The sequence below is a fragment of the Poecilia formosa genome, unplaced genomic scaffold (assembly GCF_000485575.1).
Source record: "Poecilia formosa unplaced genomic scaffold, Poecilia_formosa-5.1.2 Scaffold94, whole genome shotgun sequence".
Lineage (NCBI taxonomy): Eukaryota > Metazoa > Chordata > Actinopteri > Cyprinodontiformes > Poeciliidae > Poecilia > Poecilia formosa.
Window position 1 is genome coordinate 1,009,178 of NW_006800033.1, and position 23,743 is coordinate 1,032,920.

The window sequence follows — 23,743 nt, forward strand, 5'->3', positions numbered from 1 at the left end:
CTGCGGACGTATTCAGCGATGGGATGCCGATCAGTGTAACATCGACAGATGAGGCCAACTGAGCATGCATGGCGAAACATGGAAACGAACAGACACATCCAAGACCATAAATCATCACTCTGTTACCTCTCTGTGGTATCTGGGTCACATGCAATCTTTTAGAGCAGAGAAACATGGTGGGGAGACACTGTGGTAGCGATTTGATTGATAGAGTGCAATTACAGCAGTACACAAGGAGCGGTGCATACACACATATTTTTCAAGTCCACATCGTGATCCCTACAGAAAACTGCACTGACAAAGCTGTTATTAAAGAGAGGAAAAAGTTTAACCCATGAACTCTGTGGAAAAAAAAAAAAAATACATTTTAAAAAAAAGGACATTAAACATTCGTCCAGAATGAGATCTACCTCATGAGCTACTTGGCACAGCAAGCACCATCAAGACATACTGGGATCTGCACGGTGTGTGCCTTCAAGCATGTGGCTAATTTCATATTTGACGTGAGAAGGTCAAAGGCGACTGCTAAGGCTGAGGTTTGAATAGACTCATGAGGAAAAACTTTGCAGCATGTACGTGTGTGGTGACATGATGTGGTGCTAAAAGTACCAGATGTTTTCTACATGCAGACATGAAGCAACGCACACTCTTACCCCTCCTGTCTTTCTCATTTCTATCAGTTGAAAGACCCGAAGGAACCTGTTAACACAGTTAAACTAGGCTAATTAGGAAGCAGACAATTTAAGCACTGGGGAAGTGTGTGCGGATGTGAGAGAAGGCACAATTGTCGGAAGGAGTGTTATGTGCAATTATGTGTACGTCTTGTCAATTGCTCTCACAGGAAGTTATTGAATCAATCAGGTTGACGCTCATAATTAAAGGGCTATTAATGACAAAATTCTCTGCTGCCATCCTCTAAACAGCCAAAACAGCTGAAGTGACTCCATGAGGAACATAATTATATCACCATATCAATTATTCATCATGAGGCAATAAACAGAATTGACATGCTCTTTATGACTGCACAGACACACCGCGCTGTGGTAATATAGCCTATCTGTTTCCATCTGTATTTTGGGATAAGACCTGGGATTAAGGGGCCTCTCCATCACTGCCTTGAAGGTAGCGACAGAGCCGACTGGTGTTCATTAATCACTTGAAGGAATAAAAATGGTGACAGCTATGGGACGGTGAAAAAGTAATTCCCTCCTTACAGATTTCTTTTATTTTTGCTTGTTTTTGTCACACTTACACGTTTCAGATCATCTAACAAATTTTAATTGAGGATTTAATTTACTTGAGCCCATGTGAAGCAATAATTGACACTTATGTCAAATCGTGATTTCAAAATGAGGCCCACACACCAAAAACACAAAAAAATTACGAATTTTGCTCACCGTCAGGAAATCCTAAGGAAGACTGTCCAACCATCGATCTGTGACATTAGCTCCAGTGTAGTTGTAATTCAACTACCATAAAACGTTTACGGTAGTTGAATTAAACCAATCATGCAAAGGGGAGTGGGTCAAAGTTTCCCCACACCAACATTAAAAACCCATGACCAGTTGTTCATGACAAAGATATTAGGTTTAGCAACCAATTACTTTTTCATATTCAGGCCCAGGTTGGTTTGTAGCATGTGATTAAATAAATACTGTATGTCAGACATGAGCTATTACATTAAAGTTCATTGCAATGCAAATCTTTTTTAAGAAATAACTTTTTTTTATGTAAAACTTGTGACTTGGAACCGGATAAAATCGGTTTATGTCAAATTAAAACTTTCATTTGATGTAAATCACAGTTGAGGCGTGACTAGAGTGTATCAAAACACACATCATGCCAAAAACCTTGCCTTCCAAAAATCAATATAGACTTATACTTAAAATTGCACATAATACTCCATACACTATGACATGTTCATGATATTCTTATGGTGTTAAACATTTATATTAAGAACTAATGTTACTAACTTATGTTTTACCTGTGGAAGTGCAACACCACAAGAAAGTAGCAATGGGTTTCAATGCGATAAACATTTATAGTCGATCTGGCTGGAAACATGCAGTTAAACACATCAATGGGTCAATATGACACTGACCCATTGATGTCTTCAGTGCAGAGTTGTTAGACCAGATCAGCTTCTGTACAGTCTGCGCTCTTAGAATAGTGCGATTGGCTTAGTGGTCGTGACAAATGAGAATGTCAGTGGTTGCAGCAACAGTACTATACATAGATACTACAGGACAGAAAGCTTTACTTTACAGTCACTCTGAACGACGTCTGCGGCTCACTGCTCCTTCCTGAGACGATAAAGTTTCAATCACCTTAAAAAATAATTAACTCGAACAAGCTGTTTGCAAAGAGTTTGATCTTTCAGTTTATCAGACATCGATTAATATTTGGATAATGCAGTAAAATAACTTCAGGTTTTTGCATAGGGAAATGGAGACAGAAAAATTAATTACTAAACACTAAACACGTATCCTTGAAGTCTGAAGTCAATCTTGACCTGAGACCAAGAAAAGAGAAAAAATGAAACCCTCAAGGACATACTTCTCAGGCCACATTATTTGGAAAAGCCAAGGATTGCTCAGGTCATGCTTAGTACAGGGAGAGAATTGAAAACCCAAATAAGTCTGGAGCTGTCCATCTTTGCTCTAATTAGGGATGAGATTAGTTAGTCATAATGCCCACTTCATCCGTCCCACAAGTATCCTGTCAAGAGAAATCTGACAACATCTTATCAACCAGTGTGTGGGCTGATCATTTTGTTGACTTTTTAATAGCTGTCAAAAATCAAATCTGGCCTGAGTCTTTCAGCCCTCCAGCTGTTAAAAAAATCAGTATGAGTGAGACAACATCCTCCACCCGCCGCTAATCCTGATTAAGGAATCAACTGTTTAATGATTTCAAAGAGCTCCTCTTTAACTTCACCAGCAAAGATGTTTGGATAGATCAGCCACATTAATCATAATAATAACAGAAAATGCAATCACAGATACCTGAAAAAAAAAAAAAACAGCAATAAACTTCATATTGTTTATTGCTACCCTGCCCAAAATGTGAGGTAAAAAAAATCCGATCACAGACAGAAGAAAACTTTATACCACGTTCCTCTATAATACATTTGAGGGCTACACGCACTGGCAGCATCAAAATATACCTATATATGACCTACTGCATTATCATTTCCAAACCAGTAATCAGATTAAAATTACTGATCCAAGTCACTGTGTGTTTCTATTCGCTAGAAGATATTCTACCTAAATTCTTGCACCTAAATTAACACGGTCCACATCCATGGTACACCAGATAAAGCCAATAATCCATAAAAAAGAAAGTACGCCCTGTGTCATATTCTAAGGTTTAGCATATTTTGTGCATACCAGTGATTTTCAGTGTACTTAAAGTAGTTTTGTGTTGCGCATTTAATACTAATATCAAGGAATCTGCGTGTAACTGAAGTTTTAGTAACACATGGAAACAAAAGATCAATTACTGTTTAAAACCACAGCACTGATAGAAAATATACTTCATTTTTGCTGTGATTACACAATAGTTGCCGATTGTCATTTGAAATTGTTTTGTTCAGAACGCACACAAGTAAGAAATTTACAAAAAAAAAAAAAAAAACTTACAAAATAGCATTGGCCAATCCTAAAGTTTTTAAAGCAGGTCCCAGTTTCACATAACTCCTCAGGTTACTCCTGTCATTGATTCAATGACCCCTCTATGACACTGAAACACTTGGGTAACTGCTATTTATTTGTTGCATATTGGATTTACAGAGTGCAGTTTGTTAGTTGTGAATCTTCATTAGAGAAAAACAAAGTGTGATATTTTTTAACATTTAACACTCTTCTGCAGTGTGAGCTACACATATGTTGCCCATATGCTCATTCTGCTCACAGCAATTATCATTTTGTCTAAATTTGGGAGAGACTTTCAGCTCGAGCTCACTCACAGCCATTACAGGAATATCTATTTTAAGTACAATTTATTCACATCCATCATTACATCAACCAGGTAAGAGAAAAAAAAAGAAACATTGGATTACTGATGCAAAACAAGCACAATAATTATGATGGTTGACGCTGTCAAGGTAATCACTGAAAATGTCACGGTAGATAAAAAAGGCAGAGAAATAAAAGGTTCTCTTTACGTCCAAAATGAAAGTGAAAAGATTCCCGCATGTTCACCATAACTACCCAGCTCACAAATGATCTGTCCATTGACAGGAAGCACACATTAATTCTTCTACCTATTACGCCATTATCACCCCATTACTCACAAACTCATTCAGTTACAATTGTCCATTGGGAGAAAGCAATGGCGTGGCCATTACAACCTATTTTGCGCCACAAATGATAACAGGAGCAGAGGTTGTTGAGTGGGAGAGGAGAAATGAAATCACTTTTCCAAAACCAAATGGACCACCTCTTCGAAACACGAGGGACTTTGATTGTACCGCTCCGTCAAAGAAAGAAAAGGAAATATGGAGGAAGGAAGAAGAACATAATGGGTGAAAAAAAACCATGCCTGGTTCATGCTCAGAGATGGGATAGCAATGAGATGCCATCACACAGCAAGTGGAGTTGGAGTGGTCCAGGACTGATGAGCTGCTCTGATTGGCTGCAGCAGATGGCGAACACATATGCACACAAGAGGATGAGGAGGGCTAATGATGCATGAAAGAGAATTGCCCCCTCTCCTCCTCAAAGGACAGTCGCTCCACTCATCACATGGGCTACACTTATACGTTTGACTTATGAGTAGATTGTAGGGTCATTTGAGATTTTTTTTTTTTTTGTCTATGTTTCTACATGTGTGTAGAAGTCTTTGTTCTAAAAAACCAAACTAAATTCATTATGCCAATAGTGAATTTTAATAATTTAAATTGTAAATATGTAGGTTGGATTCTTCTTTACTGATGGCAAAGGGCAGAGGATGCTTTATTAAAACATTATTATATCTGTTCAGAGGTCAGTTTTGTGAATCCTTATCAAGTCAGAATGTGATTTTATTTATTTTAGCAGTTTTGGTATCCAGGAGTAAAAAAACAAAAAACAAAAAAAACAAAAAACAAAAGCAAAAAGAGGTAACAAGGGTGATTTCACTGTTTTTTTCTGCATTATGGCCAACAATACAGGCACAAAAGTTGCTCGTCATAGTTTGGGTCAATATTAGAGCTTCTTTCTCAAGTGAGCTTGTTTGTTTTTTTGCAAACTTATATCCCACTTATGTTGTGTCTAAGACATTTCCTAGTAAAGATTTCAACACCCACTTTATTAAAACACCGGCTGATAAGAAATAGTTTGTAGGTCCACCAGAAATGCTCTAATCTTCATGATAGTTTTATTCCAAGATTTTCCCCTTAAAAGTGTGATATCTTTGAAATTTCCATTTTTTTCCAGGATGTTTTACAGCTATGGTACCCATTCCCTTTAAAACCTTTTGGTCAGAATTTATCATCTCCACACATATCAGACATGTCAACATGTAGTGCTACAAATATGTTATTTTAAATTAAATTCTTCCTAAACTTGAAGTTCATCTCTGAGCATATTGTGCAAAAACTACCAGGTACAAGGTACTGAGCCGATGAGCAGGTCTTGAGGTGCTTCGCGGGCAGCTATTGAGGCAGAAAAAATGCATTTAAACACATTGTGAGGCAGAAGCACAGATTTTAAACTGTGCTAGACTGCAGATATTTTACCTTTTCCCTCATCCTCAACAGGAATGTAAGTCCTCACAGGGTAGATTATTTACCATATGTTAATCATGAGGATAATGTAACCTCGACCACCTGGCCATTGATGGCAAGAGAGAAAGGGGTCAGAGGATAGAGGTGAAGGAAATGGACAAAGAAGGGATGTGAAAAGTGAAAGACAGGAAAAGGTTGAAAACTTAAAGTCAGAGCCCTTTATAGCCTGTGATGAGTGTAGGGGCAAAATGTCCTTAAGATACTGATCTATTGCTTTTCTCATCCAGTACATCTTTGGCTCAGAGGGCAGAGATGCGCTGATTAGACATCACTCAAAAAAACAGCCTGTACATAGCTTGGCTCTCTCAGGACATCCTTGTTTCCATCTTCTCCCTCTGACATTGTTCTTTCTATTCTTGCGCTTATGTTGCAGTGCTAACGTGTCTCTTCATCCTGAGTAAACAGATGAACTCACTGTGAGACTTTTGCTTACAAGAGATTTAAGGTAACTGTGGTTTTGTTAATGGGTGGATATAATGCCGGGCACACACAACATGCATGCTTCCAAACGATAAAGAGCACACACTTTATACTGTGGGTGACCTTCCAAGTAAAGGTCAGCGGCTTACAGGCCTATAAAGGCTTTGCATGCAATTCAAACCATTTTCCACCTCATCTGTTGTCACTTAGTCGTCCTGATTAACTCATCAGGCAAAAGATAGAGCACCTGTTGTTTAGTGTGAGAGATAAAATACCTGAGACACGCAGGTTTAATTGATACGGATTGTATGGATTATGTATCCAGAGGTTTCTGCTTCCTCATTTACGTGGAACGACGTGTTGCATTAGAGAATTAAAATATGACAAAGATCACAATAATCTATAATCAGTCACCAGTGAGAAAAACACTGAGCACTTACAGTGCCTGCCATATTTATAGGGTACAGATGTATATATATATATATATAAAAAAACTGATCTTATCTCCTTTGCAGTAACAATTTTACAAAGAGTGTTTCTTCAAAAACCCATCTTGTTAGTCATGGGAAGAATTATTAGTAAATCTGACTGAACAACTTCATATCAGGGATGTTTAACCATTCTTTTTTTTTGTACAATCTCTCTAGATTTAGTGTGGAGTCTTTGTTCCACTCTTGTTCTCTCGTCTCTTCAGGACACTTCTTAGATTTGGAGTCTGGGACGGTCATAGAAGAGTGCAGATTTTGGGTCTGGCAAGACATTTCTCTATTGCTCTGGCCATATTTTTTTTGGATTATCACCCATTTAAAGATCAAATGAAGACCTATTCTGAGTCTTTTTGAAGAGTGAAGGCGATTTGCATTTACTTTAAGTAAACAAATAAAAATTGTGATGTTATACATGCCAACGACATTTCAGAAGCGCTGGAAGCAAAAGTGGCCCACAGCATAATGAACCCTTGACCACCTATTTAAACATGTGCATCTTTATGCCAAAGAAATATGGGAGTGTTTCATTCCAGCAAGTTCAACTTTGAAATAGTAGGAGGAAATAATATTTGTTTTGTTTTGTTAGTTTTATTTTAAGAATGGATGGATGGATTGTTAGGGTACCAATAATTATGCTTTAAGTGCTGAGTATTCACAAATAGATAAAGAATTAGCAAAGTATTTAACATAGGATTTTTTTTATTTTTTTTATCAGCTGTACAAATGTACTTAAAGGTTGATTTTTTTTTTAATTTTCAGTTTGAAATGATGCTCAAAAAAAGATAATTGTTTTCATTTTTTCAAATCTGGGGTACCGATAAGTATGACCGTCACTGTAATTCAGACTCTTTTCCCACCTTCATCCAGAAGTCATCTGTGAGTCATGGATGCTCAACTCCTCCACACTGTCAAAACAAAAAAAAAAAACAAAAAAAAAAAACCCTAATCTCAAGCATTTTAGAGGATTAGTTTAGCTTAAGTTTATACACATGCAGGAGATGCACACAGTCATACACAACCACAAAGGATTAAGCAAGGATTGTGTCACTCAAATTATTTTTCATGGGAATTACAGTTTGTGTATGTGGCTGCATGAGATCAAATTAAGGCATAATGTCTGGCTCTGAGAGCCTGCAGATAGACTTGGATAAACATGACTATTTCTTAAAATAGCTCTTTGATTTTTGCAAGTGAAAATAAATAATCTATATTTATATGCCAGCAGACATAGGGATAATCTTTCTCACAAGACAGACTTTCCAAGAACTTGGTCGAAGCTTCTTATTCTTACGGTTCAAGCTAAATTACTTCTCAAATGTGGTACGTGGAAACACAAAACCTTTTTGGTATATTTTAGTGTTTATATTTTTTTTAAAAAAAATACACATAGTTAATGTGTAAATTTGCCAATCAGTTACCAACCTGGACAGAAGTGATGTGACTTACTCTACCCAAATAATGTAAAGCTTACACACACAGAATGTTGATCAATCTGTCTTAATGTAAAGTAAAATCCAAACAAGTCTAAACATGGGCTGCCAAGGACCCTGCCTGGAAAAAATATCTGATTCATACAGACAGCCTTTTTAGTCGATGGCCTGCCAGCATATTTGTTGCTGTCTCACATTATTTATTTATTTTTCTTCCTTAGCAGAGATGAGAGCAGCTTGATGCGTCACACACACCACAGGCCAGAGAACTGATGTGACTGATGCTTAGCCTTATTCAGGAATGGAAAGAAAAAAAAAAAGATATGTAGTGAGTCAGTGGGCAGAGTGTTCAATATGTCTTGCCCTTAAGTATAAAATTGTGATGTCACATTGCAATGAGTCAGTCACTGAACAGCTACAAGGTTATAAAATCAAACTTAAATTGAAAAGTTAACTTGAGATAGCATGGGAGGAGAAGGGCAGCAAGCAAGGTCACATTTTGTCACTCTCTCGTTAGGGAGCCCACTCAGTCCTTAAACGACGGTGTCCTGCATGGTTTAGATATTGTTCTGCTCCAACACAGCTGATTCAAACACTCGAACGGCCTTATTAGCACATGTAGGATAGCAATCCTACATGTGTTAGAATGTGTTGGTGTTCTGAGTATACCTTTCAATGGCTTCCTTTTAAGTTAGCATTTTTATGCTCTTCACCTCAGAACCTTGATAGGATAAAAATGATCAGCTAGTAATGTCTCAATGCAAAATGTGCAAGTAAACTGGCAAAGAAACTTGGGACAAGTTGAAGTTACATCCTACTGGAAATAAACCAAATCCATGCTAGAACACTAAGAACAGAAGATTTGGGCATCTAAAGTGGAAACACAACCCGCTGCATCAAAATTCTAAAGAACTGAACATTTGCTTTGATTAGCTAAATGCCAGAATAAGAGGCATTATACTTTAAGGAATTTGTTACTTTCTTTCAATTCATAAGTTTATATTCTCCGTGATTATTATGCCTTTAAATTGTTCTGGCATTTACAAAATGCTTAGCTTACTTTGACTGAATGTCAGACAGAGGAAAAGGTTGTGAACCTTTTTATGCAGCGTATGTAAACATTTGATTTCAACTATATGTCTGCAAAAACTTTCTATTGACAACATATATTTCCTTGATTTGCTCGTTTGGTCACAATTTGGTCACAGTAGGTAAAAGGTTGCAAGAATTAATAGTTTACAGTTGGGACCAACATAATGTTAGAAAAACACATACGTCCATGGAGTTCATCAACATGTTAAATCGTGCTCTAAAAATATTGGCGTTAGTTAAGGTCACTTTCTGAAAGTGCCGCACAGCCCCTCCCTGTTGTGTTTGTTTTTTCTCTGAGGGTGGAGGGGAATGGACCCTGACAGTCAACCATGCATGGAAGACCAGTCTGTTGTAATTTAGAGGCTCACTTGTTTAATAAGCTTGGTCCTAATTTAGCCGTGCTGTCTTGCACTTAAACGGAGAAGCACGAACATTTAGAAAGGAAAAGCTGTCAAATTTCTAAGGAGAGATTTTTAAAGGCTACTTAACATGGAAGGATTTATATCACTTATTTTTTCATAAACAATATAATCTGCTGAATTTCAGTCTATTTTTATGTGGATGTACAGAAATAGATGAAGTACCTAATCCATCAGACACCATAGACTGGTTCCTGTCCCTTGTAGAGACTCTTTTGGATTGGATCGTACTTTTGGAATTCCAAATCATTTAATCACTTTGAATTGGTTAAACATTGAATAATATTTGCTTTTCCAAATTGTCCACCTCCGCTCCAAACACAAACAATTACCACTCTCATCAGGAAGGCAAGATAGATATATTTACATATGTTGTTGTTATTTTAAGTTTTGACATCAGTCATAAATCTGTATATGACCATATTTTTTTGTTTTTCATTAGCAACAGATTTTTAAAAATCAATCTTGTTTATGGACAAAACCATCACAAGCCACACTACAAATATAAACTAAAGGTCTAAATTAAAATACACATATGTTGTTACTAAAAGCAGAATTCCCCCTACCTTCAGATAAGGAAAAGCCTTCATTTTTTTTTTTTTTTTTTTTTTTTTGTGTAGTATTTTACAAAACAGTGATGGAGTTCAAGAACCTTGAATCTAGCAGGTAAACCATCGCATATATTTGAGTGTAAACCCATAAATGAAGACTCACATAAATTACAAAAGTAAAAGCCTTGTGCTTTTCAGCTTTAGTCTATTTAAGAGCTACAGCTACTTTCAGGATGAACTGCAGAAAACAGGCACCACAGTCCAGTCGGGCAAACGGCTCCTCTGGCCACAGAGATAATCGTTACAGTCATTAGGATTCCACTGTGCTTTCCTCAAATCATTGGACACTCCATGTAATTAAAGCCAAACCATCATGCTCGAGGCACACTAGAGCTTGGACAAATGTCTTCGCATAAAACTACATTGTTTCTTTATTGACTGAAGAAAACTCGAAACAAGATTCCCTCAACCTCGGCCTTATTTTTTAGACGTGATAACAACATGGCAGAGTTGAGCCACTCTTTTGGTGGCTCAATCCTTCACTCTCTTCCAAACGAGGAAAAAAAGGACACAGATGAAGAACCCTTTTAGTGGCAGAAGATTAATTTATTTTGTTGTGTTTTACATGTCTTACTTAGACAAAAAAAAGAAAAGTGGTTTGAAAGTAGAATGTGCATGCCCAATTTAAACCATTTTAGCCTGTGGTACGATAGCTGAAAATATGTGTTGTGGACATGTGTGGCACAGCAATGATGCTCCCAATTTCCATAATCCTGCAGAAAACATCTAAGCTCTAATGAGCAAGAATTTAAACATTTTGAAAAACTGTTGAAAGTGCACCTTCTGGTGGTAGCACATTAGGTTGTTTATCAATAAAAACAGACTTTTAGCAGGGTCTGGAAGCTGTGTTGCAATTACAGCATTGGCAGAAAAACACTTGGTACCACTACAACATTCTCAGAATTGTTTTACATCTGAACGCAGAAAGTAACTAAACTGAATTAGATACAAACACCCAACTGCTTTCAACACCAGTGCAGAACACTATATTATGTAATCTACAAAACAATCGTAAGAGCTATAGACCAGGCAGGAGGCAGAGAAAAGGAATGGCCTCTCAGAAGTGCTGAAAAAGCATGGCAGGCTGAATGATGGGACAGCTGTGCCACAAAAAAGAAGGATGGAAAGCAGGAGAAGTGATGCAGCGAGTGCTTGGGTTCATGTGCTGGAAAAAGCTTTCAGCATGATCATGAAGTCTTGTCTTCACAATGCAGTACCTTCTTTCTCCATTTTTTTTTATAATTTGTAAGCATTTCATGTGCATATTATTATCTAATCCCTTCCCTCCTACACCTCTTCCCTCTGTGCTGCTTCCCTGGGTGGCCGGTAAGGGGCCCCGAGATATTTCTATTGGTACCTCACCTCATCTGTTGTCCTGATGGGAGACATGAGAGCATGGCAGTAGACAGACACGGAGGCTGTAAGATCGGCGGTCTAAGAGACAGGTGGGTTGAGATGGAAGGGTGAAGAAAAGCAAGACAAAGACAGATGGAGAATGACAGATACTATAAAAAGATAGACAAAATGATCAAATCTACACTAGCAGGCTGGTGTTCAGCACACAGCGCATTAGTATGAAAATAGAAAGCAGCAATGCAAATGATGTGAGTCACTTGTGGCCTTTGAGAGCTAATTTAAAAAGCAGGTAACACTGATTCATTCTTGCCTGCGCTAAGTGACTAGATCAACCAAGACAACCCTATCTTCCAGCACCTCCTCCACGTCGAGATGCTCAAGAGTGCACTGATTCATCCTCTCTGCTGGTAATGCCATGTTCTACATAAGAAGCTATGTGTGTGTGTGTGTGTATGTGCGTGCGCGTGTGTGTCTGCGAGAAAGCAAGAGAGAAAGCTTCTGCACATTTTGGTTGGTGGGCAGTCAAGCACTACCTACTGATTCACTCCAGTGCAGGAAAAGAGGTCCACACATCATCCCCATGACAACACCGCTATTGCTTGCCAATAGGAGCACCTCCACCTGCAATTAGATGCGGCCGCTGATGCTTTGAACATTGTCAACGAGAAAGCGACTGGAATATCACATAATATGTACCACCCAAACAACAAAGCATGAACATCATCCTCTGAAAATACCTTATTTAAGTGTTCCAACATCAAAGAGGAAATAGATGCCAGTCCCCGTTTGCCTTGACCTTCCACTGCTGGAAGTCCTATCATCCAGCTGCAAAAAGCGGTTCAAACCTGGAAGCATTCCTCTTTGCGCTGCACTACTGGGAATAGATTTAGCATATGCATGTCTCTGTGTGCAGCGGTGGGCCACGACATACCAAACCCCCAGGGTGGTACCACTCTGTGCAGAACCTCATGGTTGCGCTATTGCTTTCTAAAGGGATAGAGAGTTGGGGTCCCCTCACAGTTGAGCATGCTTCTAGGTGTGGGATACTCTGAGAGAGACAATGACGGTTAACCCAAGAACAGATGGAAGAGGAGAAAAGCTTGGAAACTCTTGGTTGGCCTGGTGCAATGTAAGAGGAATTAAACATCTGTCACATTCTGTCACTGCATCAGAGACAACAAGGACCAGCAGCAGTTTTAGAAGCCAAACAATCAGTAAGGCTTGTTTGAAGACTAAGGAGAGATAATAGCAAGGCGGTGCACTTTAGCATGTAGTAACTACAGGATTACTGTATTGGGATATGGACCAACACAGAGTAAACAATAATTCTAACGTGAAAGGAGAAACATATACTTTGCAAATATTTATCATAAAAGTGCAGAATTGCATTTGTATCCAACCCCCTTCACTCTGATATCCCTTAATGAAATACAATGAATGTGAGAAACTCTAGTCTAATTTTAGACCTAGTATCAATGTCTGCCATCTCTCAATTTGTATGAAAGGCTTTTATTTAAAAATATCTGGAATTACTGCTAATGGACACATCACATACCCTTTACATTGACTATAAATCCAAGTAGTTTAGTTGGTCACGGTTCCATTTCAGTCAGCAAGCAACTTCCCAAAAACCCTGATAAAGTCAACTGAAGCTGAAACACCACACTAGTTCTCAGCTAAAACAATTATCTTCTCAGCCCCCTTGTTTAATTGGGATTGACATTTAAATGAAGGAGGTAATATGTGCCAAGGACAAAGTATGCGGTGTTAACAATTACGATACTGCCTAATGGGGCATGCCAAAGTTATTTTGAGTGCATGTTGTGGGAGAAAGAATAGGGCGTACTCTATTAGCCAGAAACCAGAGCAAATCTATGAAGTGGGACAAGGTCAGAGTCACTCCTTCGTTCCTAGATTCGCAGCTCAACATCCAAGCACTTCAAAAAACACTGAGTGGGATCATTAATATCAACACTAACCAAGAGAAGGCTTTTAGCATGCACAAAGTGGCTGTCAAGGATATTCTGTCATTTATGTAACACCTCTTTTGCCACACTGAAAGCCGAGCACTAAGCAGGTTTAGATAAAACCCTGAGAAGTACCAACAGATTGAAAATCTTCCTGTTTTTTTGTTTTTTTTTTTCTTTCAAAAAAAGCTTCCTCAGTCTTACAACATTTTTTTTTTTTTTCTCTTTGATAGAAAGACAGGAACTCTGGTTAAATTAACATCTGGCCGTAGAAAATCAAAGCTTGGACAAGGAAATTAGAAGAAAGTGCACTACACTAGTATTATGTGTCTTAAAGGCTCGCATATAGAGACAGCAAAAACATGGCAGAGCACAGGAAGGCACCTGAGGTGGGAGGAGGAAGGTAAATACTAAAATACAGAGCTCCAATGTGTGTCCTTCTACCGATCCGGCCCCTGTGCCGCTTTCCCTCTGAAGGCCCCAGTGTATCCAACCTTGAGCAACCAGGAGAACAAGGTGCCGTCTGTGAGGAATCCGTCTACCTCAAAGCAGATTTCAAAGGAATGCTTCTGGGGTTGGATGTGAACACAAGCTCAGGAAAAGCGGTGTGGACCTACCTCACAAAGTTCACCGTGATGGAGGAGTGTCATCACATAGTCTGAATAACAGAAGTCCCATCAAAGTTGATCTCTTTCACCTTGAATTGAAGCCAAATTATAGCTACAAAAATAAAAGTACAAGAAAAAAAATGCAAACTGGGTTAGAGGCCCATATTGAGATGCAATAGTCTGTTTTATGGGTTTCTGATATGAAATTATTTTAAAGAAAAACAAACTTTTGTGACAAATTCTCTGGGAATTTGTCCCATCGAGAAAAAATACCTCTGTGAATTTCCCCTCAAAAGGACAATGAAAGACATTTCTATTCTATTCTATTTGCTGAAAAATTGATTAACAGATATTAGATTAGGTAATAAATTGTGAAATTACAATAATAAAACCCAGGTTAGCTCATGGGTATAGTAAAGATAAAGACTCAAATATCATTTTTTGTTTGAAAATTAATGTTTTCCTTAACTATCTTGATTAAAAAAAATATTCAAGACTGAAAGTCTTGGGAATACTGTTTAAAGGGATGACATGCAGGTCGAGTACACTTAAGGAAAGCTCTTAATGTCTGTCCTCTTCCTCGTTTAGTGGAAAAAGCTTAGACGTCTCTTCTGGAGCCATCCGTTCCTCCATCCTCTCTATTTTTCATCACACCCCTTCTATGACAGCAGCTTTGTTGTGAATGTTAACCCAGCCCAGTGGCCTATGGCTTGTCAACAGAAATGTTTTCTAAAGCGGCGCACTGAGAAATGTCCCCCTTCGGTGAGTGTGGAAAAATATATGGTTCAATTATAGGGCCTGTCAGGCTGGCATGAGACTGTGATGACCTGAACTGGGCTGCTGGGAGAGACAGAGTCAAGCTGATAACTAATGCAGTCGAAGTGGGGTTCACCCTCACGTACAGCGAAGTTCAATTTTGTCTTTAAGAAAATACATGACAGTCTTTTCAACACCACTCAGGAAACGATGAATGGTCTGGAGAATCTGCAAGTCCCCAATCAGCTAAGAAACGGGGAGAGACATGGTGAATCAAAGCAGTAAGCAGAACGGACTCGCTGGATCAGTGAGTCAATGTGTGCGTCAGCTGAATTCTGAAGGGCTAAGAGGGATTTTTAAACTGGAGGAAGTGGAGTTAATGTGCGATCTTGGAGAGCACAGAGCTGGCCTCGTCCACTCTCAGCCCACCAGTTTGACACCAATGATAAGAGGCCTCAAACAGCGAGCAAACGCACATCACCCACACACTCGTGAAACAGAAAAATGAAAAACACATCGGCCTTAAATGAGAAAATGGGCCGCGGAAGATACCGCTGGAAAAAGCACACAGATGACTCAAGCTGAACAGTGTGAAAGCTGATGCGGGAAGAATAAACAATCTCACTTTCCAAAAGCTGCTTAGCCCACATATTGTAAGAGGGGACTAATCTGACTTTTAATCAAGGACAGGCCACTGCAGTTTAGTTTGCTAAGCCCTGGTTCGCTGGAAGGAGATGGCAAAAATGGATAAAAGAGTACAGCCGTCTGACATGAGCAATTCTTAGTCAGCAGCAGCTACGTCAATGATGGCATCACAAACCTGTCTTCGGCATTGACCTGAGCCAACATTAAGTTCCTGTCCGGACAGCCATCATGTGTTTATAAGTCACTAAACTAATGAGAGACGTAGATGTAAATGTTTTGGTGCGACCTCCTTTGGCGCAGGTTGTGTTGCAAACTCAACCATTTGCTCTGTTGAACTAACCAGAAGGTATCCGAGGCTGCTAGTTATCTTTAGCATTTGGAAGCAGGGGAAGCACATAGACTGTCGGTCTAAAAACAAAACTGAAACTCCTGGCTAAAAATATGACACCATCCAAAAAAAAAAACTGTTTCACATCATCCATTTATAAAATGACTGCCTCGCCTTCAAATTTGTTGACATTTTTCTACTGTCTTAATCAAATGTCCTACAGCAAAGGTGATACCTGACATCTGCTGCGATCTTTTTACATGACATGCAGGTTCAACATGAACCAATAACCGTTGAAACACACAGTTATCTATTTATGCCTTCCAGGAATTGCATCAAACTTTCCACCATCATCTCCTTCCAATAGTTACAGATTAAGAATTCATTAGTGAAGCACACTTCAGTCCACTCATTCACACACTGAAAATGCAAAATGGTGCACAAGTGTGAAGTGGCAGGAAAATTATGCATGGCTTTCAAATAATAATAATAATAATAATAAAAAATCTGAAAAGTGTGGCTTGTTGTCATAGTGTGTAGTGGTTCTTGGTGGACATAAATGCAGAGAGGGAGAGGCACCTTGTAGATGAGGCATATTTGACAAAAGATGATGAACAAAAAATACTTACAAAACTCACAGGGAGCCAGGGCAGAACCATAAATCCTCTTATGACAAAAACCAGCAAGGAGACATGAGGAGAACATAAGGTAGAGTGGGGAACTAACAGAGTATAACGGGAGGAGCCAGCTAGGAGTCTGAGCAGGAGAGGGGTTTAAATACGGTGAGCATGAATGCTGGGAATAAAATAAAAAAAAAAATAAATAAAAAAGACCAGGGCTGATGAGTTAATGAGTTGCAGGTGTGAGGGGAAAGAGCAGAAGGAAGGCTGAGGAGAGAAAGAGAGAGAGACAATGAAATGAATCTAACACTAAAGAATGATTAGAGCTAATAAATCTAATTAATTAGGTTAACAAGTACTAACTAGAGACAAGAAATAAACATAACTATAAAATCTAAGAAGGGCTGAACTAAAGTAAAACTGAAACAAGACTGATCTAATCAACGAATGAGACTAAGGAATACGGAGAAACCAAACCCTCAAAAATAACTACAAACAACTCAGGACATAACACTTGTGTCTGTATTTATCTCCCAAAGTCTAAGCATTTTAAAACAAACTTTCACTCCAATTACAGGTATAAGTTTGGGGGATTTTCTGTCTACAATCTCTGCACATCTACAGACAAGTGTGCCCACGTTGTTCACAAAATAGCTAAAGCTCCCTCAGACTGAATAAAGAGCATTTATTAAGAAAAACAAAAAACAGAAATGCTGCATAACCTACTCTGGATCTCTTTGGATGTTAAGATCTTTTAGTGCAATATATGGAGCATTCTGCAAGAAGCACTTGTAACATTTCAAGCAATGCTTTTATAAACAATGCACTTTTTCTGAATTACTTATGTGGGATTAAGCACATTTTAAGAGGGCAGTTGGCGCATATCTAGCTCTGAAAGAGCAAATATTTGATATAATATCCTCTGAGATTATTAGTTTTATTATTAATTTAAGGGGACACTCTAATCTGAATATCATTTCTATAATCCTAACAGTGGAAAGCCAGGAAAACGACAGGAACTGGACTGACACGTTCACAGGATCAGTCTGAGAACTTAGTCATCTCACGTCTAATCAGTTTTGACATGGAGTAAGTAAGTGAGTAACACTCTCACGTCTGTTGCTATGATGGCTGTTACACACTTTAGCGAGGTGAGTAACCCACACAATGTCCAGTGAAGGCCTTTGGCAGTCACCAGGTGTGAAAGTAGAGCTCACAGGAAACATTTAAATAAAAAAAATAAAAAATCAATTCAAAACACAAACAGATATGTATACTCTGGGAAGATGTCTATAAAAGCATGCTTTTGATTGAGTAATCCGGCCACTGCCCTTCCTGAGGAGTTCCGCTGGATCCAAACAAGCAGTTTATTTAGTTTTTGTTGTTTTTACGTGGCGGGCTTGGGAAGGTGTACCTGGCTGGAAACACTCAGCCAGTGTTCAGCCTCAGAGCAGCGTCACTTACCGGCTGCCTGATGCCATAAATGCGCCGTTGTGCACACGCGTGTTTGTGTTAGTGAACGTACCGTTGCAACACTGGCGCTACTGTGAGTCATTACAAGTGCGTCTGAAAGTGTGTGTACGCATGGTGCAGTTAGGCTGCCTTCTGCTGCCTTCTGTTAATGAGGAAAATCAATTCATAACAAATTAAAATTAGATTGAATAATGGTTGAAATGTACTGATGTAATTTACCTCCTGATGTTATTGTAGGTGCAAACACAGACTCGCCCAATTTTTTTTTTTTTTTACTTTTCGCTGCCTTCTCTGTTCTCATTTAGGCTCGGGGCTTACAGAGGAGGCGATGATGTGGAGATGAAACCGGGTCTCCTTGTTTCTCCAGCTGCCAGACTGAGACGCAGGCGGCCTGCCGCCAAGTCTTCTCCATCACCTCCGGTCGGTACTGCCAGTCAACCACGCGGGGGTTCGTGGAGAAAGAAAAGCCTGCTTGCCCTGAGATGGGCTCTGTGCAGCTGTCAGAATCTCTGACCCCTTGCCAAGTCTGCCACCTCCGGCCTCACGCAGGGCAACAACCGCCGCGGGCCAGCCAACGGCCGAGGGGCGCAGGAACGGAATCACCCGTCTTGAAGGGCAACATTTTGTGCCTTTTATTATAGAAGTCACACTTTGATTGCACCTGTCATCCAAAGTCCTGCACATCTTGTACTAGTCTATGATACCAGCTTGGTCGAAACACAGCTTGAAGCAACCAGCATGGAGCATTTACTGGTATCAAGATATACCAAGGTTCAAAACATTTCCAACCTTCTAAAATAATTCATCACACTATCTCAGCAGTTTAATATCCTCCCTTACTTGTTTAGGAACACAGCTCCTCGCTCCTTTTCAGTTCTGTTTTGCACAAGAAAGATTTGAAAATTTGGAAAGTCGCTGCACTGAAACTAACGGCGCATCAACTACTACTGTCATTAGCGATTAGCACACTGTAATAGACGGTTGCCTGTCTGTTACGTGTTATGTGAGAAGATAGCCTGGCTAATTAGCCAGTCATCAACTTGTTAGATTATCTGAGTTACTTTGTAAAAAAAAAAAAAAAAAAAAAAAAAAAAAGCATATGGCGAGTGACTGTGTTGCTTGTTAAAAAAGTATTGTTACAGCGCTCCTCCAACTTCATCAACAATACTTGAAAGGATGGGTTAAATTTTAATTGTTTTGATCTATTTTCCTTTGGTATTCCTTTGAAATTTCTATATTTCAGATTTGTTGCAAGACGGACTGTTATCAGAGATTGTCCCTTCCCACAGCATCACCATCCACAGCGACTCTGAAGACACTACGATGACATGAGTTATGACAACATTTAATATCCCTTGGGGAATGGAATCATTTGCACTTTTCTCTTTTAAATAAAAGTATTTAGGTCATGTGTATATTTTTCTGGATATACAGGGATATCACTCTAACGTCAGTATTTCTTTATTTTGCTGTTTTTGTAAAACAAGTTTCAACATTTGTAACATTGATGAAGGGTACAGCAAGAAAGCCCACTGCACCTAACTTGGTATGTCTGAGGCATGAAGAGCACAATAAACTACAGTATTTTGTTAGTTATCTGCGTGTCAAGAGAGTGTTAAACACAACAGCAATGCTCTGCTTTGCAATGGTGGAATGGTAGCGTCCACCAATGCCAAGCTCCCCTTCAGCTAAAAGGGAATTAACTGTGTATTTGTTTTGGCACGGCAGACAGCAGCAGCAACCAGAGAGTATGTCACAATCTTAGCACAGATCTTTTCAGAGAATTTTACTGAAGGTCATTGTGCTTTTCGCTGTAGTTTCAGCATCCTGCTACTGGATCACGTGCAGCAGGAATACAGAAAAGGCGAGATCGGAGAGGTCAATAAACGATCCAAAAGTGTATACATTCAATTTTTCTAGGCCTTTTGGCTCTTGCTGCGTGCTTTTCTCAGCGTGATGAGGGGGGTTAGCTTCCCCCAGCAGGTGATGATTGTGCAGATAATAGTAGCAAGAAAGGGGGTAAGAAGAAGGTCAATCCAAAACACCGGAAGACAGCAAAGTGCAAAATCCGTAACCTAAATTACAAAGTGAGCAGCATCAGTATTTGAGAAAAAGGGCAAAGGAAAAACTAAGAAACAATGGGGGTGGGGGGAACTACATTACAAATGTTATAAGAACAGTGTACTGCTTTTAGATGGATTAGAAACAATCCACTGCCAGCTCGAAAGACTGGGCATTCGTTATTCCAGACTTCCCTCCTAATCTTTTCAATAACTTCTGATCTAATGTCATTCAACTGTTTTAATTCTTACATCATCTGCATTGTTTCTTATAAGACATAAATTAATGTCACACGACCACTTACAGGACTATGTGAAGAAGACATAGACATGGTAAATCTATCCAGGAAATGCTGATCTGGTCTACTAAATACTTTAGGTCAAAAAAGAGCTCAGAGCAATATTTAAATAACTGTGGACTTTACTTTCTGCTGTACAGATCTGTGGCAATGATTCAACGAACAAGCCAGGACAAAAATGGCATCCATGGGAGACCAAAAACATCTCTGTTGACCAAAATGAACACAAAAGCCCATCTATATGCCTGAAAATATCTTTATGATCTCCAGGACCTTTGGAAAAATATTCTTTGAACTGAAAAGACTAAAGAGGAAGTTTTTGGAAGTCTTGCGTCCCGTTACACCAGATGTAAAAGTTACAAACCGGCCCTTTTCCACTAGCTCCATAGCAGAAGGCCTCGACTTGGCTCAACTTTCCACAGTCCAGGTTGTTTAGTATCTCTAGTGAATGGGATTGTCATGTAGCTGGGCAATCCCAGAGTGAAAAATGCAGCCTGATGCAAACTGTACACGATACAAACACAACACAACAATGGAGGACATGGAAACTATGTTGAACCTTCCACTCAGTCTGCTATTCTCCTTAAAAACTCCAAATGCGGTGATGTGAGTTTTTACAAATAGCAAGTCAGAATATTGTAGAGGAATTGCACTTGTGACAGAATCAGTGACAGACAGTCTTCTGATGTGGTATTTTCAGCCCTCATGTTTGGATCCCCAGTAAAGTAGGTTCTAAAAAACTGAACTGGTACTTAATCATTACTACTGGAAACCTTTATGACCGAGTAAAGTTGAGATGAGCTAGTAGTTTAATGGTCTTAGGATGCATTGCAGCTTCAGGACTTTGACAACTTGCTGTAATTGAATTCTGCTTTCTACCAAAAAAAAATCTTCAAAGACAATGTATGGCCATCAATTTGTGGCCTAAAACTCAAACACATTTTTGTTATGTAGGACAACGATCCAATGCACAGAAGCAAGTCCAAAACTAATTTAAAATGTCACTGTGTTTATGTATCATTTCCTATTTTGAGATGTAAACCTAAATGCCTCTTGGGATAATAAAGACACCATAAACTGTGAGGCATGAATGATGATCCAGAGATGGATCCATTCCTGGCATGCCCACAAAAATACTATCCAACAGAAAAAGTCAAATGAAATAAAGGCTTTATTTTTTTTATTGTGACAGTTCCCTCTAATTTGTGTTCACCATGATGATGTGGTTTGCTCTATGAAATGTGGTTTAAGTAAGAGCCAACAAAAGACTAAGGTTTTCTTAAGTGAAATTGCCATGCTGAAATTGTTATGCATGTCAACATATATGTAATTATTGTACTATAAACCAAAAATATACTAAATTGGTTGTAGTATATTGTAGTAGTTTGTTTTCGTGAAAGGAAGGCTAAAGTGCCAAAATGTATTTTTCAACAGCAAAAAAAAAAGGAGAAAAATCTAAATAAAAAAATTGATACAAATAAGTCAAAGAAAATATTGCACACTTTGTCACAACAGCAGGACAGGCAGGCACATTCAGCACAAGGTCATTCAGCAGGAGTTGCAGTCATATTTAAAACATCCATAAAGTTGCAGCACTATTTCAGTTTCTCAAAATAATAGCTGCAGTTTGTTTTTACTTGAATTACTGGACCTCTTATTTGTTACAACAGCAGCAGAGATCTCAAAACCAATCCAGATAAAACTAAAGATGGGTTTTAGTTTGACTGGGCTATATATTACTTTTAAACTTATGACTGAATAGCTAAAGAACACACTACAATGATTTTACTCTAAAAAATAAGAGCCTACAGGGTAAATTGAGTGTTAATCCTTAATGTTGCATGATTAAGGATTAAAAGTAATTGTACTTAACATAATATGAAATTAATTAATAGGCTGTGAAGACAAAACAAAACATAAAAAAATATCAAAGAAACAGGACTTTGTACTAATATGCATTGTGAGTTCAAACACATGCACAAACAAACTTAGAGAATATTTATTTTTTACATGTATAATTTATGTTGTAATGTATCATTTAAGTCTAACCTTATGCAAATTTGAAACATCTCTATTCAATGAAAGATGATAACAGTATTATAATTTCACAGCTTATTTATCCCTAATACTTAGTCTATTCGAGATATGTGTGAACGTGGACTTAATTAACAGCAACAAGCGTAAAAAAAAAAAAAAATGAAAAAAACCTCGTCTAGCGTAATATATGCATGTATGCGCAATTACGCACAGGCTCCAAAAGTTAGACCAAACCATGAGCACTCTTCGTCTTCCATCTGTAAAATTCAAACTTTCCAAAGAACAGGTATCGTTTCCTCCACTGTCAGCACAGCAGTAGGTGCGCCTAAAACATTCTGGACCAAAGATCATGTTGCCCAAATCCAAACTTTTAGCACAGACAACATACCACACATGTGTCTGCATCTACAGCTGTCAGAAAAAAGGCGCTTTGCCTCACCGGCTCCGTTCCGTTTCCGAGCTCCACAGTGCGCGTCCAGGGATGAAACAGATGGATAAAGACTGGCTGCCAACGCACAGAGCGAACCTGTCCGGGGAAGCGGTGTTGCCAAGTTAAACACAGTGCAAAACTGTACGATGGCAGAGATCTTTTCACAATAAAATCCCCATCTGAGCCCAGGGTCTGCATGTAACCAGAATACTTTGACGATTAAATGTGAGGCATTACAGCCACATCTCTACATAAATGATTAATACACATCAGCTTTGTGCATCGAACGATTAGCCCATCATCTGTTCTGAATCCATGGTGAGTTTTATTTTGAAATGGAAAACTAGATGTACTTGCTCTTTTCAAGACGCATTTTACTCTGACAAACTAACCGGCTGATATGACCAGCGAGCGCAACAACGCTTTACAGATTCCCAGACTTTGATTTGGCACTTAAAATAAATAACTAAATAAATAAATAAATAAATAAATAAATAAATAATAATAATAATAATAATAATAATAATAATAATAATAATAATAATAATACACACCTTAAGTTGTGGCCAGATGCCACAGAAAATTAACATGTGGCTGTTCGGCTATTATTGCATTGTATTTATTTATTTATTTATTTATTTATTTATTTATTTATTTATTTATTTATTCCCTTTTGTATATTTGTTTGTGTTTTAGTTTTGTGTCTATCTCATATTTTTCTTTCATCATAGAAAGAAGTGAGAATCTTCTTGTCTGACTGTTTCATGACCTGAACAGCAATACCAAAGTGGAAAAAAAGCATAGAAATTGTAATTCTGTAATGGCTGTGATCTGACCTCTGTTTTTAATATTTGTCTCTGTATTTGCTTCCAAGCATACTATATATATATAAAAAAATTCCCCTCTCACCCTCCGAGGGTGGTCTCTTTCATCCTCT

General features: G+C 38.5%; 1 protein-coding gene across 1 annotated transcript in view; it reads right to left on the reverse strand.

Moving 5' to 3' along the window:
• znf385c (zinc finger protein 385C) overlaps positions 1-22,924 on the reverse strand; it is a 130,293-nt gene extending 107,369 nt beyond the window's left edge. The window contains exon 1 of the mRNA XM_007558108.2: positions 22,816-22,924. The gene's annotated coding sequence lies outside the window, so the exon portion shown is untranslated. The remainder of the gene's footprint in view (positions 1-22,815) is intronic.
• Between the last annotated feature and the right edge of the window lie 819 nt (positions 22,925-23,743).